Here is a 10710-nt window from a genome sequence, read left to right as displayed (position 1 = left end):
GGCTTGCCTGGAAGAGCACTCGAGGGGGAGACACGGGCCGAGACCACCCGCTTTGTCTTTCTTCATCAGCCGCTGCCCCTGGAAGGATTGAGGGGCCCAGGAGTGGGGAGGAGGTGTACAGGTGGGGTGAGGGGGTGGGAAGGCTCTCACCAGGATGCTGAGATCTGTCAAGGCTCCCACAGCCTCCCACTCACCGGTGTGAGATCACAAGACCCTGATGTCTGCTCCTGTAACTTCTAGAATCTAAGCTACTTTAGGGAAGTGTGCAAATGGTCATTATTACTGTAAAAAACATAGGAAATTCTCCCCTCCGCGCTCTCTCCTTAAATAGCAATTTTTCCTTTGCTGTTTCCACAGCTCCCAGTGGGGACAGCCCCCTCGCACGTCAGTCAGTGCAGCTGGGGACAGGCTGCTCGCTGAGTTCCCGCGCCACAGGCCGGAGCCTGACCCGGTAGATGCCTCCCAGAGGCTGCTGGGTCCCGCCCAGCCGCCCAGGAGTCCCTCCGAGTGTGGCTTAAAGTGGCATATTCCTGCAAATTCTGAATGGGCAGGTCCAAGGTGGGATGTGGGAGTCTGGAAGCGTCTCACGTGAGTCTGACACAGTCTGGTTTGGGGGCAAGCTCAGCCTGGCTGAGCATTAGAATCACCTGGAGGTCTTACAAACCTGACATCAGCCTGCCTAGAGGTCAGACCCAGGTGCATTTGAAAGATATAAAAAGGAATAATGAAGACATTATGCAAAGTGATATACGCCAGAGACAAAAGGACAAATACTATATGATTCATCTGATATGAGGTACCTAGTATAGTCAAACTCATAGGGGCTGTCAGGGTTTGGGGGAGATGGCGTGGGAGGGGGTCATGGGGGGGGACATATTTTAAGCATTTACAAAAATTTATGAATATGTGTATTTTTTCCATTTAATGGAAACATTATACTGTTCTACATGCTACCTTTTATTTTTAATCCTCACCTGAGGGTATTTTTATTGATGAGAGAGAGAGAGACACTGATAGGTAACCTCCCATACGCATCCTAACCGGGGATCGAGCCTGCAATTTAGGTATATGCCCTGACCAGGAATTGAACATGCAACCTTTTGGTGTATGGGATGACATTCAACCAACTGACCCACACTGGCAGGACTTTGGGGATACTTTCTTATTAGAGCACCAGAGGCCGGTGCACGGATTTGTGCACTGGTGGGGTCCCTCAGCCGGGCCTGCGCTCTCTCGCAATCCAGGACCCCTCAGGGGATGTAGTAGTGCATGAAGCGGCAGGTGGCCAGGGAGGAGCCTAAGCCCGGGCTGGGCGCCGCTCCGGCTCATCCTGGACCCACTGCACCTGCTGCTGCCACCACTCATAGCACTGCCATGGAGGTGGGAGAGGCTCATGCCAATGCAGCTGCGCTTGCCAGCTGTGAGCCCGGCATCTGGTGCCCAATGGTCAGCTGAGCGGTGCTCCCACTGTGGGAGCACACTGACCACCAAGGGGCAGCTCCTGCATTGAGCGTCTGCCCCCTGATGGTCAATGTGCATCATAGCGACCAGGTGTTCAGTCCTTCGGTCATTTGGCCGTTTAGGCTTTTATATATATAGATACAAAACAACCTCATTTAAACAAATTCATAGTGTCCCATTGTGTGGTTCTACTATGATTTACACAACTAGTCTCCCATTGAAAATGAAGGATTCCCCCTTCCCATCTTTAAAAAATATATATTTATATATATTATTGAGAGAGAGTGAGAGAGAGATAGAAACATAATGATGAGAGAGATTCATTGATTGGCTGCCTCCTGCACGCCCCCTACTGGGAATCGAGCCCGCAACCTGAGCATGTGCCTTTGACTGGAATCAAACCCAGGACCTTTCAGAAACTCTATCCACTGAGCCAAACCTGCTAGGACCCCCACTGAGTCTTCATAAATGAAATTAGACCACCTGAGACCCAGTTGGATCTTTTCACTGGCCTGGGAAGAGGAGCCCTCTTGGTGAGGAGACCCTCTGGACTGGAGGAGTGGACGTTGCAAAGTTCCCTCCCCAGGAATGACAGCTGGGGCAGGAGCCCAATTTCCCCTTGAAAAGGAGGAAGTCAGACATTACCAATGGGGAGCATTCTATCTTTGTAGGTTCTGCAGGTTCTTGGTAGGGGTTAGCAACGGGCCTCTTACCCGGAAAGGGCATGGACTTGTCTTTCAAGCAGTGAGCAGAGGGGTGTGGTGGCCGCTGGGTCCTATGGGAGAGAGGGCAGGCTGGGACCCGGGAGCTGTGTATGTGTGTATGTGTGTGTGTGTGTGTGTGTGTGAGAGAGAGAGAGAGAGAGAGAGAGAGAGAGAGAGAGAGAGAGAGGGAGAGAGAGAGAGAAAAGGGGCAGGGGACAGCAAAGGGTGTGCTACCTGCATGACCCTGCCAGCGGGCCAGAGGAGCCTGCCCAGCCAGCCCTGGTCCAGCAGCGGGTGGTATTCGCCTTGGTCAGAGGGAGAAAACCAAAGCTGCTCCGTGACCAGAGGAGGGCGACAGCATCCCGTCTTTCCCCTCTAAGAGCCCTTCTCCAGGGCGGGGGAAGAGTGGTTGAGGGCTTCCAGGCCACACTTGGAATTCTGGCGGTGAGAAAGGCTTTATTCCTCCGCTGCAGCCTTTCAATAGAAATTTGATGAGGGCTTTGATGTGCTTAGCGGGTAATCGCCTAAGGGGCACTCTGCCTTGTTTGGTGACAGCCACAGGTGGGCCTCTGGGCTGTTCGGTGCCCCTGCCCTGCCCACCCACCTTGTCCTGGGCTGCCCCAGGGACTGGCTAATTCCTCCTCATGCTTCCAGAACCCCTCTCTTTGGGAGGAGGAGGGGGGGGCAAAATTCACAAAACTCACCATTTTAATCATTTGAAAACACAAATCAGTGGCATTTAGTACATCCACAATATTATGCAATCATCACCACTATCTAGATCCAGAACATCTTCATCAACCCACAAGAAAATGAACAGATAAATGAGCTGTGGTACATCCAGACAACGGAATATTAATTATTCAGCGATCAAAAGAAATGAGCGATGAAGCCACGAGAAAACACGGAGGAAACGCACATGCCTATTCCTAAGTGAGAGAAGCCAGTCCACAAAGCCTTGTGCCCTATGCTTCCAGCTACAGGACACTCTGGAGAAGGCACCGCTAAGGAGGCAGTCGTAAGATCCGGGAGCCTGGGGGTGTTTAGGGCAGGGAAGCTATTCTGTATGAAGCTGCCCTGGTGGGTACGGGTCCTCATACATTTGTCAGAATCAGAGAGCTGTACCAACCGAAGAGTAACCTCATGGAAGCTATGGACTTCAGTTCGTGATAAGGTATTCATATTGGTTCGTTAATTTTAACCAATGTGCCATGCCAATGCAAGGTGTTAATGATAGGGGAGCCTGAGGGGGGAGGAGAGGGAATAAATGGGAACTCCAGTTCCTCTGTAAGTTTAGAACTGCTCTAAGAAATAGTCTAGGAATTTAAATACTTAAAAAACCTCCCCCTCTCCCCCACCCCCCCTACCCCATGTGCCCTGGAGTGATGTGCCTTAGCTCTTTACCTGGGTGGAAGGCTGAGAACCACTGCATCCGTCTTGGAACCGTGAGGCATGAGTCAGAACAACACCAGCACCCTGCGGGGAACAGAGTAAAGAAATAAAACACAATCCTGTCTGAGGACATGGAAGGGTACGATGAACGAACCCTGAAACCGCCCCATCTCCCGATTTCTTGCTGAAAGAAAATACATCTCTCGTTATTATTTTTCATTGGTCTTCATTTTTGCGCACCGTTAAAGGCATCCTGAATCATGTTTGAGGATAACTGGTCCATTTTACATGTAAGTAAACTTGATTAGGAGAGATCCAGCTATTTGCCTGAGGTCACCCAACCAGAAGGTGGCACGGCTGGGACTCAACTGGCTTTCCTAACTCTTAGGGCTCCAGAGTCTTTCCATTGAATGTGCACATCCCTGGAGTGTGGGTGGGGAGTGTGTTGTTTGCAACCAGCAGAATGTGGCAAAATGCTAGGGAGACCCTCCTTGCTGGCTTGAGGACATAAGTGGCCCCGTGGGAGAAGCAGGGAACTGCAGGGGGTCTCTTAGACCCCAGGGTGGCCTCCAGCAGATAGCAGGCAAAAAACGGGGCGGGGGGGGGGGGGCGGGGGGGCGGGGCTTCAGTCATAGAGGTCAAGGAAACGAATTCTGCCAACAACCCTGAACTTGGAAACAAAGCCCTCCCCAGTCAAGGCTCTCTGAGAATGCAGCCCAGTTACCACGCCGACAGCCTTGTGACCTTAGGACCTTAGGCAGGGGACCCACTGAGCTGGGCCTGACTCCCGACTCCTCACCCAGAGAGACTGAGAGGATTGAGGGATGGTTTTTAAGCGATTAAGTTTGTAGTAATTTATTAAATGGAAAACTAATACTCTAGCCCCAGCATGAGCCAGGGTTTGATTCTCCACTCTTATCTAAAGTGTGTTTTCTAAATCTTGACATTGCTACAAATTTAGACGTATATTTCAGATGGGTAAACACCGATTCCGGAATGAAGCAAGCTGGGAGCGAGAGTTCTTATCTTTTTGTTTTGAATTGCAGGAAAACACAACAGAAGTGCGTGTGGTTGGAAACAGAGGGTAATTAAATTGTCTTTCTGGAGACCTCGTGTCAATCTGATTAGCAAGCAAAGTACTTTTTCTTTTGGCTCCCTGGGTTGTAAATATTTTCTAGCTTCTAAGTCCTTTTTCCAGAAGGGATTTATGACGTTAAATAACGGGGTGCTTTTTGGGGCCGAATGGTTTGCTTCCTAGTCTCTCTTTCAATGAAAAGCTTATCCCATTTTAAAAAGACCCACGCATCTGATCTTATATTTCCCTTTCGAAAACAGGGACTCAGGGCCTCTAACTACATAGCTCTCACGTACGTGATGTCTGTGAATGGCCCTCCACCAGACGCAGGAGGGAGTCTCTTTGCTCAAGAACATGTGTGAGCTGCAGGCTCGAAGGGAGAATCATCATTTCCCGGCCTGGTCGCCCAGCTTACAGGGTTGACTTACAAAGTGGGGTGCCGCAGACTGAGGGACAGCCGGGGAGACAGAGCTCCGAGGCCACGGCCAGGCCTGGGGAGGGAGCCCATCTCTCAGAAAGTCTAGACCACAATACTAAAACGAGCCAAGGCCTGGCCGGGCGTGGCTCAGTCGTTGAGTATTGACCTATGAACCAGGAGGTCACAGTTCGATTCCCAGTCAGGGCACATGCCTGGGTTGTGGGCTTAATCCCTGATGCAAGGCATGCAGGAGGCAGCAATCAATGATTCTCATCATTGATGTTTCTATCTCTCTCTCCCTCTCCCTTCCTCTTTGAAATCAATAAAAATAAATAATAATAATAATAATAATAATAATAATAATAAAAACTTGGCAAGGACTCTGGTTTTGAGTTGCTAGCACGTGGGGTTGACTGGAAGTCTATAACGTTTTAAGGACGCTCTATGGCCAGAGGAACCCAGAGCTGATCCGCAGGCCAAGCCTCAAGCTGTGCAGAGAATGGACTGCTGAGCCTGCCGGACCCCAGAAAAGACACGCTTTGCAACGCCCAGCTGGGACGCGGCGTGGAGGACACGCTTCCCGGAGATCCCTTCAGGCATCAGAACCACGGGCAGCCCCGGGGCTGGGCTGACACCGGGGTGGCGAGGCCTTGCTATTTCTGTTCCAGGGGCCCCCAGGTGGGGTTCACCGCCGTCCCTTTTTCCAAATGGGGGTTTGCATCGCAGTTGTTCTCGCCACCGCGGTCTTTCGGACATGCTGGGGCGTCTCCTCTAGCCTTAGGTCATTGACCTGCGCCACCAAGGCCTTGGGAGGGAGCCCATCTCTCAGCAATCCTGGACTTGGAGGTGGAGGAACCAACAAGTTAGGCCTAGACTTGCTCGCGGGCTGTCGTGTTAATCGGTTTCCCCAGCCCTGGCCCAGCCCCGGGCATAGAGTCATCCTTGCTCCGTGTTGGCGCACTGAGGGAGGGAGTGAAGCAATGCTTATTGTCCCGGTTTTGCAGGTCAGGACACCGAGGCTCGGGAGGATGAGAGGCCAGAGCTCTGGGGGACGGGAACGTTTCAGACCGACGCCTGCTGAATCGCCCTGGTCTCTTGGCCTCCGATGTCCTCGTGTCTTACTGTCCGCGTCAGCTGGACCACGAGGCCCCTGGACCAAATCCAAACCACGGCAGCCACAGAGCGCAACCTTATACGCCTTCCTTCTCCTTCTCCTTCTCCTTCTCCTTCTCCTTCTCCTTCTCCTTCTCCTTCTCCTTCTCCTTCTCCTTCTCCTTCTCCTTCTCCTTCTCCTTCTCCTTCTCCTTCTCCTTCTCCTTCTCCTTCTCCTCCTTTTCCTTCTCCTTCTCCTTCTCCTTCTCCTTCTCCTTCTCCTTCTCCTTCTCCTTCTCCTTCTCCTTCTCCTTCTGGTCCTCCTCCTCCTCCTCCTCCTCCTCCGCCTCCTCCTCCTCCTCCTCCTCCTCCTCCTCCTCCTCCTCCTTCTTCTTCTTCTTCTTCTTCTTCTTCTTCTTCTTCTTCTTCTTCTCTCTCTCTCTCTCTCTCTCTCTCTCTCTCTCTCTCTCTCTCTCTCCCCAAACCCAGTCAGTTCCTGCTCATTTAATTCCCTCCCTGATTCTCATGGTAGTTTGGCTCTGCAGCTGGGTCTTCATGTCGGGGTCTTGGGGGCAGAGTGGGTGTTTCTGGCCTGACTGGGCAGGGAAGAGCTGACACCCGCCTGCTGGGCGATGATGGGCAGGCTTCCCTGCAGGGGCCTCCTGCCCAGGGCAGGGCAGGGTCGCTCCCCATCTCTCTCGTGGCCGCCCTTCCCCCCCCTCCCCCCCCCCCCCGGTTTTCCCCTTGCTGGGGTGTTCTGCTCATGTCCAGATAAGCGCCTGCTCCTGGCCTCCAGCAGGGCAGGCTGTGAGCGAGGGGAGCTGGCGGGTGTGAGCTGTTAGGGACACGCATTCGAACAAATAGTTCATGAGGGTAATTATACAAAAACGCAACCGAGCACCATTCTAATCCATATGAAAACAGCCCCGGGAGCTGGTGCCAGATGAGGAAAGTGGAAAACATGATGTCATGGTTCAGGCAGGAGCCTCTCCCTCACCCCTTCCTCGCCCCCCTCTTCTCCGTGTCTCTTCTCTCTGTCACCTGCTCTTGCCTCTCTCTCTCTCCCCCACTCCCTTAATCTCAGAGCAAGCTTCTCCCATGCTCCCTCTCTCCATCACTTGGGGACATCTTATATCCTTTCCCTGAGATAAGACCCAGCTATCTCCCCTCCTTAAGGTGAATGCGTGAACAGTGAGGTGCCAGGATGGATAGGCATGAAAGCTGCTGGTTTGCAAGGATTCTAGGTTGGCCTTTTGACAGGTGACATCCCCAAGGAGGAAGGGTCTCTCATAGAGGAACTTCCTCCCCGACCCCGGGGGTGCCTTTTGTGTTTGGGCCAACTTGGGAGTCCTTGAAATCACATCACAGACCTACAAGGCTAGCAGATTCTGAATTCGGCTCAGTAGAAGCCCTGGAAGGGCGGAAGGGAAGGGACAAGGCTAGTTGGGTCCGGAGCCAGTCTGGCTGGTGCTGTGGGCCTGTGGGGCCCTCACCGTCCCCTTCCAGCCGGGAGCAGGCGGCCAGCACACCCCGGACAGGCTGCTCCCTGCCCGTTCCTTTGTCTGCCGGCAGGGGCGTCAGATCTCATTCTCCTTCTCTCCTCCAGCCCCTGCAGCTGCCGCGGGCTGCGCGCTCCTCAGCTCTCCCCCTTCCCTTCTGCTGCCTGCGTTTCTCCCCCTCCCAGCGCCCCCACGACTCGATGCTCCTGGCACTTCCTGGTAATTCCATCACCGGCATTTGATCCAATTTGGGCCCACAGCTTCCTGGCAGTGGCAGATGGACCGTATGAGTCCCCAAGTGAAAAGTCAGCCTGGGACTCGGCCTGAGTCAGACGGGAGATGCTAGACACATAGAAGCAGCCACAAATCTCTGCCTGCCCTTGCCTGGCTGTGAGGCCCTTCCGGGCAGGAGTGGGTCGGCTTTGTTCATGCTGCCTCCCCAGCCCCCAGCACCTGGGGTTGTGTTGACCATGTGGGGTCACAACATGCTGGGGGCTCTTGTAGCCGTGCAGTCTTGCCCACAGGACTGCTCTGGTGGGAGCTAGAGCCATCCGCCCAGGTGTGTGCGCCTTAACTCCTCCTTAAGTCATCCTTCAGCTACAGTCTGTGTGCAGGACTTCCAGCGCCATCATCCATCTCCTCGATCCTCTGCATTGTGTGATGTAGACGGGGCAGAGTCCACACTCCCCAAGATGCAGGTGGGCGGACCCTGGCCCAGAGGTCTAACCCCCCCCCCCCCCCCGCTGCCCCCCGCCACCCCTCCCCGCCTCCAGGCTGGTTAGGAGCAGCTAAGGTGGAGGTTTGTGGTTCCTTTAACAGTGGTCATTGTTTCCTCCACTTTCCTCCCCTCCCACCTCAGCAGAAGGGAACTGGGAGTCTTGTGGGGGGAGGGGGCAGGTTACAGGCAGGTCAAGGGTGCACAGTGGGACAAGGTGCTCCTGGTAGAAACCTGGAGTTGACGCTCTGGAGTCGGCTTCTCCTGGGACTGTTTGCTGAAAACTGGCCTCTCTTATTTGCCAAGGAGACATGAATATGCCATCCTACAACACTCCACTTTGGCATACAGATTAATTGGGACTGAAAGCAATTGAGAATCAAACGATGCAGAAAGAAACCTGCTTGGGGTTTTCCTTATCTGACTAAGAGCAGCAAATTCTGGGAAATGTGGCTGCCATAAATTCCTTCTTCAGGGAAGACTCAGCCCAGAAGGGAGAATGTGAATAAAACCTATCCCCACTCCCTTCTCCAGGCCCCGAAGGAGATGGAAAGTTGGCTCATACTTGTATTGACAAACATTGTCACAAGATTTATTGCTTGATTGTTCGGAGAAAAACACACTTATTTTTCCTAAAGCTCATAAAAGCATTTTATTTTCCCTCCCTTCCCCCTACTAAGTTAGGAATATCATCTTCTAACTGCAATTATTTAACAAGCCAGTGACTTCTTTTGTTGGCTCCCATGTGTCTACAAATAAACCTTTTCTCCCATTAATCTGTCATTTGTCAGTTTAATTCACAGGCCCCAGGTGCAGAACCTAAGAGAGGAGAGGAAAAGCTTTTCCTCCCCAGCAGTTGCATGTCATCCTGTGGAGAGTGACAGCCAGTGGCCTGGACTTTGGCACCCGCTGTTATATCTTTGGTAGTGGGCGTCCTTTTCCAAACCCCCACCTTCCTGTAGAGACTCCCCCACCCCCTGCCCCTCACATTTTCTGGACTACGGTGATGATTTTAACTTAGAAGAGCACACTCTTCCTCTGCCAATTATCTCAGCTCCCAAAGTGTATTTCTCTTCCATCTTCAGTGGTTTACAGAGGTGGATTCATATATAATACAGAAAGTCTTTCTGCTTTATAATCTCCTCACACACCAATCCATACTCACAATCATTATTTTCCCCAGCATCCCTGACCTGGAAGTACAGCTATTAAAGTGGAGGCCTCTGACAGGTGTGGGTTTGTCATCAAATCCCACCCTGATTGTTTTTCACCCATCCCTTGATCGGTTCTCATTAAACGTCTGTAGTGCGGCGACTCGTGTGAACAGACAGATGAAAAGAAGCATCACACTTCGTGGGGAGGTCAAGGGCTGGCCTCGCACAGTGGAGTGGGTGTGGCCTGGGGAGGGTGAGATGATGGGGCAGTGGGCATTCTCTGGCTTCCCCGTCTCTCCTCTGTCACCATCCTTCTTGCCTTTGGTTTAAGAAAGACCATTCACGGTGCAGGAAGAGGAACTGTGGGATTTCCCCAGGACCTGGTCATGAATCCTCGCAGATGGAAATCCCTTCAGGTGCCTGGATCCTGATCTCACCACTCCCACACGTCCCTACGACAGTCCTCCTCGGTCCTTTATCTGGTTGGTACCTGGTACGAAGCCAGCACTGGCAGCCTGGGCAATCTTGGGCAAGTCGGTCACACCTGGGCAGCAGCTAGGACTGGCAGGTGAGACCCATTTGACAGAAGATAGGTCTGAGTCAGCACTTCTGAGCATGATTCTCACCTGTCAGCCCAGCCCACCCAGGAATCGTCCCCTAGAACTAGAAGAGTCAATTCCTGAGCTTTCAGACCAAGAATATTGATGGCGGAGCTGCCATCCCTGCTGGTTTGTACAAACAGAACGTCTCCCCCAGGCTGGGCTGCAGCAGGTGAGAGAATAGTGATGGGAAGGAAGCAGGTGACTGATTTGGGCCAGTGGCCCCTCAGAGGGTGTGAAAAGGGAAGGGAAAGCAAAACCCACACAAAGCAACCGGGAGGTGTTACCTGGGAGAGTTCTCGCTGGGACCGCTCTGGGCATGGAGGCTGGACTCCTGCTGGTCTTCCCGAGGCTAAGTGGCGTGGGGAGGCTGGAGCCGGCTGGGGAACAGCGGGTGGGCTGCGGATAATGGGCCTCACAGCCAGGCCATGCTCATAAAACTTTAACGGTGGCTGCACAGAGCCTACTCCTATGACTTCGTCGGCGTCCCCCCTCCCTCTTACAAGTCAATAGACGTTCTTTGCAGAGGAGAGGAGCCTGAGTGACCTGTTGGTCCTGCACAGCAGAGACTCTGGCGAGAGCCGGAGAGAGGTCTGCGCCT

The sequence above is a fragment of the Cnephaeus nilssonii genome (genome assembly GCF_951640355.1).
Source record: "Cnephaeus nilssonii genome assembly, chromosome: 11".
Taxonomy (NCBI): Eukaryota; Metazoa; Chordata; class Mammalia; order Chiroptera; family Vespertilionidae; genus Cnephaeus; species Cnephaeus nilssonii.
This window is presented reverse-complemented; position numbering follows the sequence as displayed.